Raw genomic sequence first — 9,761 nt, forward strand, 5'->3', positions numbered from 1 at the left:
CACCACCACCACCACCACCACCACCACCACCACCACCACCACACCACCACCACCACACCACCACCACCACACCACCACCACCACACCACCACCACCACCACACCACCACCACCAGCACCACACCACCACCACACCACCACACCACCACCACCACACCACCACCACCACCACCACCACACCACCACCACCACACCACCACCACCACACCACCACCATCACACCACCACCACCACACCACCACCACCACCACACCATCACCACCAGCACCACACCACCACCACACCACCACCACACCACTACCACACCACCACCACCACACCACCACCACCACACCACCACCACCACACCATCACCACCACCACCACACCACCACCACCACACCACCACCACCACCACACCACCACCACCACACCACCACCACTACCACCACACCACACCACCACCACACCATCACCATCACACCACCACCACCACCACCACTACCACACCGCCACCACCTCCACCACCACACCACCACCACCACCACCACACCACCACCACCACACCACCACCACCACCACCACCACACCACCACCACCACCACACCACCACCACCACCACCACCACCACCACCACCACCACCACACCACCACCACACCACCACCCCACCACCACCACCACACCACCACCACCACACCACCACCACCACCACAACACCACCACCACACCAGCACCACCACTACAACACCACCACCACCACCACCACTACCACCACCACACCACCACCCCACCACCACACCACACACCACCACCACCATACCACACCACCACCACACCACCACCACCCCACCACCACCACCACACCACCACCACACCACACCACCACCACACCATCACCACCATCACCACCACCACACCACCACCACACCACCACCACACCACCACCACACCACCACCACATCACCACCACCACACCACCACACCACCACCACACCACCACCACACCACCACCACATCACCACCACCACACCACCACACCACCACCACCACATCACCACCACCACACCACACCACACCACCACCACCACCACCACCACCACACCACCACCACCACACCACCACCACCACACCACCACACCACCACCACACCACCACCACTACCACACCACCACCACACCACCACCACACCACCACCACACCACCACCACACCACCACACCATCACCACCATCACCACCACCACCACCACCACCACCACCACACCACTACCACCACACCACTACCACCACACCACTACCACCACACCGCCACCACACCACCACCACACCACCACCACACCACCACCACACCACCACCACCACAATACAACACCACCAACACCACCACCACAACAACAACAACACCACCACCACAACAGAACACCACCACCACCAACACCACCACACCACCTCCACAACAGCACACCACCACCACCAACACCACCACACCACCTCCACAACAGAACACCACCACCACCACCACCACCACACCACCACCACCACACCACTACCACCACACCACCACACCACCACCACACCACCACCACCACACCACCACCACACCACCACACCACCACCACATCACCATCACCACCACACCACCACCACCACACCACCACCACCACCACACCACCACCACACCACCACCACCACACCACCACCACACCACCACCACACCATCACCACACCACCACCACCACCACCACACCACCACCACCACACCACTACCACCACACCACCACCATCACCACCACCACCACCACCACCACCACACCACTACCACCACACCACTACCACCACACCACCACCACACCACCACCACACCATCACCACCACACCACCACCACTACCACCACACCACCACCACACCACCACCACACCACCACCACACCACCACCACACCACCACCACCACCACACCACCACCACACCACCACCACCACACCACCACCACCACACCACCACCACACCACCACCACACCACCACACCACCACCACCACCCCACCACACCACCACCACCACCACACCACCACACCATCACCACACCATCACCACCACACCACCACCACCACACCACCACCACCGCACCACCACCACACCACCACCACCGCACCACCACCACACCACCACCACACCACCACCACCACACCACCACCACACCACCACCACACCACCACCACCACCACACCACCACCACACCACCACCACACCACCACCACACCACCACCACCACACCACCACCACACCACCACTACACCACCACCACACCACCACACCACCACCACACCACCACCACACCACCACCACCACACCACCACCACACCACCACCACACCACCACCACACCACCACCACACCACACCACCACCACCACACCACCACCACCACCACACCACCACCACACCACCACCACACCACCACCACACCACCACCACACCACCACCACACCACCACCACACCACCACCACACCACCACCACACCACCACCACACCACCACCACCACACCACCACCACACCACCACCACACCACCACCACACCACCACCACACCACCACCACCACACCACCACCACACCACCACCACACCACCACCACCACCACACCACCACCACACCACCACCACACCACCACCACACCACCACCACCACACCACCACCACACCACCACCACACCAACACCACACCACCACCACACCACCACCACACCACCACCACTATCACCACACACGTATGAACACTGAACATTCGAGACTACAGAACAAACTGAACAACAGATTAACTGTTCCAAACACATGAACATTGCCACTGAACTGGCAAGAGTCAAGAACACGTTGAACGTACAGTTAAAGTGTTGAACTTGTGTAAGTTAAGTGTTCATCCAAGTGTAAAGTGAAGTGTTATTGTGTTCACTTTAGCATGGCTGGAATGTCAGTTATAGACTCGTGTTTAACACCTGATCTTAAGTCACACCTGTTAGCACAGGTATCCCTTTTACACAACACTCAGGTATACTTAACCTTGCTTGTACCTTGTATACCTCTACCTTGCTTGTACCTTGTATACCTCTACCTTGCTTGTACCTTGTTTACCTCTACCTTGTTTGTACCTTGTATACCTCTACCTTGCTTGTACCTTGTATACCTCTACCTTGCTTGTACCTTGTTTACCTCTACCTTGTTTGTACCTTGTATACCTCTACCTTGCTTGTACCTTGTATACCTCTACCTTGCTTGTACCTTGTATACCTCTACCTTGCTTGTACCTTGTATACCTCTACCTTGCTTGTACCTTGTATACCTCTACCTTGCTTGTACCTTGTATATCTCTACCTTGTTTGTACCTTGTATATCTCTACCTTGTTTGTACCTTGTATATCTCTACCTTGCTTGTACCTTGTATATCTCTACCTTGCTTGTACCTTGTATATCTCTACCTTGCTTGTACCTTGTATATCTCTACCTTGCTTGTATATATACACATGTATAGACGTGTAATTAGAACAAGGTTGGGAGAGTGTAGAAGGTAGCCACAAGTGGAGGCTGGCAAGCAGTGTGAAGGAGAGAGTAGTGTCTCACACACTTATGTCCGGGGTTCGATCATTGGTACGGGTAGAAACGTTAGGGCGTGTTTCCTTAAGATACCTACTGTCACTGTTAACCCAGCAGTAAAATAGGTACCTGGGTGTTAGGTGACTGGTGTGGGTGGCATCCTGGGTGTTAGGTGACTGGTGTGGGTGGCATCCTGGGGACAAAACTGACCTAATATGCAGGAAATGCTGTACATAACAAGGAACTTTCTATATAGTAGTATGTCATAGGTGTCAGCTATGGTCTGTATAAGTTGTGTCAGGTACTGGTAGTAATAATTATTATTATTATTATTATTATTATTATTATTATTATTATTATTATTATTATTATTATTATTATTGTTATTATAATTATTATTATTATTATTATTATTATTATTATTATTATTATTATTATTATTATTATTATTATTATTATTATTATTATTATTATTATTATTATTATATGTGCAATACTTGGATGTCACGGCTGATGAATAAAGTCACCCAGGTGTTGTACATGTGTCTTATTCATCAATAAAGTCACCCAGGTGTTGTACATGTGTCTTATTCATCAATAAAGTCACCTAGGTGTTGTACATGTGTCTTATTCATCAATAAAATAAATATTATTATTATTATTATTATTATTATTATTATTATTATTTATTATTATTATTATTATATGTGCAATACTTGGATGTCACGGCTGATGTCTTATTCATCAATAAAGACACCCAGGTGTTGTACATGTGTCTTATTCATCAATAAAGTCACCCAGGTGTTGTACATGTGTCTTATTCATCAATAAAGTCACCTAGGTGTTGTACATGTGTCTTATTCATCAATAAAGTCACCAGGTGTTGTACATGTGTCTTATCAATAAAGTCACCCAGGTGTTGTACATGTGTCTTATTCATCAATAAAGTCACCCAGGTGTTGTACATGTGTCTTATTCATCAATAAAGACACCCAGGTGTTGTACATGTGTCTTATTCATCAATAAAGTCACCCAGGTGTTGTACATGTGTCTTATTCATCAATAAAGTCACCCAGGTGTTGTACATGTGTCTTATTCATCAATAAAGTCAGCCAGGTGTTGTACATGTGTCTTATTCATCGTTATTTATCATCACAGAGGTCACATGACGAGGTCACAGGTCACCAGCCACTAACAAGAGAAATATTTGAAATTGATCAGAATCTTTTAAGAGAAGTTGACAGTTAACCATCTAATTATTTACCAAATTGAGATTGAAGGAAAAATTGCGTGTGTTTTAAGAATATATGGGAGAGAAATACGTGTGAAGTGCAGGTGTTTTACGCTATTAAAACAGGTATTTTGTGCTGACATGAAGATGGTGTTGTGTGTGTTGTTTTAAGTGGGATTTGTGACGCTTGTGTAGCTAGCTACAGTTAGCTGCACTTAAGTGGAAGCTGCAGGATTGTGAGTGAAAGCTTGAAGCTTGGCAGTGACAGCTTGAAGCTTGGCAGTGACAGCTTGAAGCTTGGCAGTGACAGCTTGAAGACTGTCAGTGAAGGCTTGAAGCTTGGCAGTGACAGCTTGAAGACTGCCAGTGAAGGCTTGAAGCTTGGCAGTGACAGCTTGAAGACTGCCAGTGAAGGCTTGAAGACTGCCAGTGAAGGCTTGAAGCTTGGCAGTGACAGCTTGAAGACTGCCAGTGAAGGCTTGAAGACTGCCAGTGAAGGCTTGAAGCTTGGCAGTGACAGCTTGAAGACTGCCAGTGAAGGCTTGTGGCGTGACAGTGAGAGGAGAGGCATGTCCCCAGTTCCACAGACTTCAACCATGGTGAACACAGGTGAACACAACCATACTACCATGATGAACGGTGAGTACCTCCCTACCATGCTATGGTTATCTCGTATCTTAGTGTATATCTCAGTGTATATACACTGAGAGGTGTATATATCATTGTATATACACTGAGAGCTGTATATCTCAGTGTATATACACTGACAGGTGTATATCTCAGTGTATATACACTGAGAGGTGTATATCTCAATGTATATACACTGAGAGGTGTATATCTCAGTGTATATACACTGGTAGTTTACATTAATCAGTATTTTAGGTATTAAAGTACTCTTGACTGGTGGTGACCAGGTGACCTGCAGCCTTAATGACCCTGGTGTAGTAGATAGACTTTAAACCCCATTAACCAACCAACCAGTCTTAATGACCCTGGTGTAGTAGATAGACTTTAAACCCCATTAACCAACCAACCAGTCTTAATGATCCTGGTGTAGTAGATAGACTTTAAACCCCATTAACCAACCAACCAGTCTTAATGACCCTGGTGTAATAGATAGACTTTAAACCCCATTAACCAACCAACCCGTCTTAATGACCCTGGTGTAGTAGATAGACTTTAAACCCCATTAACCAACCAACCAGTCTTAATGATCCTGGTGTAGTAGATAGACTTTAAACCCCATTAACCAACCAACCAGTCTTAATGACCCTGGTGTAGTAGATAGACTTTAAACCCCATTAACCAACCAACCAGTCTTAATGACCCTAGTGTAGTAGATAGACTTTAAACTCCATTAACCAACCAACCAGTCTTAATGACCCTGGTGTAATAGATAGACTTTAAACCCCATTAACCAACCAACCCGTCTTAATGACCCTGGTGTAGTAGATAGACTTTAAACCCCATTAACCAACCAACCAGTCTTAATGACCCTGGTGTAGTAGATAGACTTTAAACCCCATTAACCAACCAACCAGTCTTAATGACCCTGGTGTAGTAGATAGACTTTAAACCCCATTAACCAACCAACCAGTCTTAATGATCCTGGTGTAGTAGATAGACTTTAAACCCCATTAACCAACCAACCAGTCTTAATGACCCTGGTGTAATAGATAGACTTTAAACCCCATTAACCAACCAACCCGTCTTAATGACCCTGGTGTAGTAGATAGACTTTAAACCCCATTAACCAACCAACCAGTCTTAATGATCCTGGTGTAGTAGATAGACTTTAAACCCCATTAACCAACCAACCAGTCTTAATGACCCTGGTGTAGTAGATAGACTTTAAACCCCATTAACCAACCAACCAGTCTTAATGACCCTAGTGTAGTAGATAGACTTTAAACTCCATTAACCAACCAACCAGTCTTAATGACCCTGGTGTAATAGATAGACTTTAAACCCCATTAACCAACCAACCCGTCTTAATGACCCTGGTGTAGTAGATAGACTTTAAACCCCATTAACCAACCAACCAGTCTTAATGACCCTGGTGTAGTAGATAGACTTTAAACCCCATTAACCAACCAACCAGTCTTAATGACCCTGGTGTAGTAGATAGATTTTAAACCCCATTAACCAACCAACCAGTCTTAATGACCCTGGTGTAGTAGATAGACTTTAAACCCCATTAACCAACCAACCAGTCTTAATGACCCTGGTGTAGTAGATAGACTTTAAACCCCATTAACCAACCAACCAGTCTTAATGACCCTGGTGTAGTAGATAGACTTTAAACCCCATTAACCAACCAACCAGTCTTAATGACCCTGCTGTAGTAGATAGATTTTAAACCCCATTAACCAACCAACCAGTCTTGATGACCCTGGTGTAGTAGATAGACTTTAAACCCCATTAACCAACCAACCAGTCTTAATGACCCTGGTGTAGTAGATAGACTTTAAACCCACCTTTCCAGGAGCCACAATATTTTACCTTACATATGGGACTAGTCTGGTTGCGTATCCTTCTTGCTGTGTCACCTTGTTGCTGTGTCCCCTTGTTGCTATGTTCCCTTGTTTCTGTGTCCCCTTGTTGCTGTGTCACCTTGTTGCTGTGTTCCCTTGTTGCTGTGTCACCTTGTTGCTGTGTCCCCTTGTTGCTGTGTCCCCTTGTTGTTGTGTCCCCTTGTTGTTGTGTCCCCTTGTTGTTGTGTCCCCTTGTTGCTGTGTCCCCTTGTTGCTGTGTCCCCTTGTTGTTGTGTCCCCTTGTTGTTGTATGCCCTTATTGTTGTGTCCCCTTGTTGCTGTGTCCCCTTGTTGCTGTGTCCCCTTGTTGTTGTGTCCCCTTGTTGTTGTGTCCCTTTGTTGTTGTGTCCCCTTGTTGTTGTGTCCCCTTGTTGCTGTGTCACCTTGTTGCTGTGTTCTCTTGTTGCTGTGTCCCCTTGTTGCTGTGTCCCCTTGTTGCTGTGTCCCCTTGTTGTTGTGTCCCCTTGTTGTTGTGTCCCCTTGTTGTGTCCCCTTGTTGTTGTGTCCCCTTGTTGTTGTGTCCCCTTGTTGCTGTGTCCCCTTGTTGCTGTGTCCCCTTGTTGTTGTGTCCCCTTGTTGTTGTAACCCCTTATTGTTGTGTCCCCTTGTTGCTGTGTCCCCTTGTTGCTGTGTCCCCTTGTTGTTGTGTCCCTTTGTTGTGTCCCCTTGTTGTTGTATCCCCTTGTTGTTGTGTCCCCTTGTTGCTGTGTCCCCTTGTTGTTGTGTCCCCTTGTTGTATCCCCTTGTTGTTTTGTCCCCTTGTTGCTGTGTCCCCTTGTTGTTGTGTCCCCTTGTTGTTGTGTCCCCTTGTTGCTGCGTCCCCTTGTTGCTGCGTCCCCTTGTTGTTTTGTCCCCTTGTTGCTGTGTCCCCTTGTTGCTGTGTCCCCTATTTGTTGTGTCCCCTTGTTGCTGTGTCCACTTGTTGTTTTGTCCCCTTGTTGCTGTGTCCCCTTGTTGCTGCGTCCCCGTGTTTTGTCCCCTTGTTGCTGTGTCCCCTTGTTGCTGTGTCCCCTTGTTGCTGTGTCCCCTTGTTGTTTTGTCCCCTTGTTGCTGTGTCCTCTTGTTGCTACGTCCCCTTGTTGTTGTGTCCCCTTGTTGCTGTGTCCCCTTGTTGCTGTGTCCCCTTGTTGCTGTGTCCCCTTGTTGCTGCGTCCCCGTGTTTTGTCCTTTTGTTGCTGTCCCCCCTTGTTGATGTGTCCCCTTGTTGCTGTGTCCCCTTGTTGCTACGTCCCCTTGTTGTTGTGTCCCCTTGTTGTTTTGTCCCCTTGTTGCTGTATCCCCTTGTTGCTGTGTCCCCTTGTTGCTGTGTCCCCTTGTTGCTGCGTCCCCTTGTTGCTGCGTCCCCGTGTTGTTTTGTCCCCTTGTTGTTGTGTCCCCTTGTTGCTGTATCCCCTTGTTGCTGTGTCCCCTTCTTGTTGTGTCCCCTTCTTGCTGTGTCCCCTTGTTTCTGTGTCCCCTTGTTGCTGTGTCCCCTTGTTGTTCTGTCCACTTGTTGTCGTGTCCCCTTGTTGTTGTGTCCCCTTGTTGTTGTGTCCCCTTGTTGTTGTGTCCCCTTGTTGCTGTGTCCCCTTGTTGCTGTGTCCCCTTGTTGTTGTGTCCCCTTGTTGTTGTGTCCCCTTGTTGTTGTGTCCCCTTGTTGCTATGTCCCCTTGTTGTTGTGTCCCCTTGTTGTTTTGTCCCCTTGTTGTTGTGTCCCCTTGTTGTTTTGTCCCCTTGTTGCTGTGTCCCCTTGTTGCTGTGTTCCCTTGTTGCTGTGTCCCCTTGTTGCTGTGTCCCCTATTTGTTGTGTCCCCTTGTTGCTGCGTCCCCTTGTTGTTTTGTCCCCTTGTTGCTGTGTCCCCTTGTTGCTGTGTCCCCTTGTTGTTGTGTCCTCTTGTTGCTGTGTCCTCTTGTTGCTGCGTCCCCGTGTTGTTTTGTCCCCTTGTTGCTGTGTCCCCTTGTTGTTGTGTCCCCTTGTTGCTGTGTCCCCTTGTTGCTGCATCCCCTTGTTGCTGTGTCCCCTTGTTGTTGTGTCCTCTTGTTGCTGTGTCCCCTTGTTGCTGCGTCCCCGTGTTGTTTTGTCCCCTTGTTGCTGTGTCCCCTTGTTGTTTTGTCCCCTTGTTGCTGTGTCCCCTTGTTGCTGTGTCCCCTTGTTGTTGTGTCCTCTTGTTGCTGTGTCCCCTTGTTGCTGCGTCCCCGTGTTGTTTTGTCCCCTTGTTGTTTTGTCCCCTTGTTGTTGTGTCCCCTTGTTGCTGTGTCCCCTTGTTGCTGCGTCTCCTTGTTGCTGTGTCCCCTTGTTGCTGTGTCCCCTTGTTGTTGTGTCCTCTTGTTGTTTTGTCCCCTTGTTGCTGTGTCCCCTTGTTGTTGTGTCCCCTTGTTGTTGTGTCCCCTTGTTGTTGTGTCCCCTTGTTGTTTTGTCCCCTTGTTGTTGTGTCCCCTTGTTGCTGTGTCCCCT

At 48.8% G+C, this 9,761-nt stretch overlaps 1 long non-coding RNA gene across 1 annotated transcript in view; it reads left to right on the forward strand.

Moving 5' to 3' along the window:
- LOC138851131 (uncharacterized) overlaps positions 1 to 9,761 on the forward strand; it is a 125,468-nt gene that overhangs the window by 60,290 nt on the left and 55,417 nt on the right. The window contains exon 2 of the long non-coding RNA XR_011391006.1: positions 4,721 to 5,432. This is a non-coding gene — a long non-coding RNA (uncharacterized lncRNA). The remainder of the gene's footprint in view (positions 1 to 4,720; positions 5,433 to 9,761) is intronic.

Source organism: Cherax quadricarinatus, unplaced genomic scaffold (genome assembly GCF_038502225.1).
Source record: "Cherax quadricarinatus isolate ZL_2023a unplaced genomic scaffold, ASM3850222v1 Contig7, whole genome shotgun sequence".
NCBI lineage: Eukaryota > Metazoa > Arthropoda > Malacostraca > Decapoda > Parastacidae > Cherax > Cherax quadricarinatus.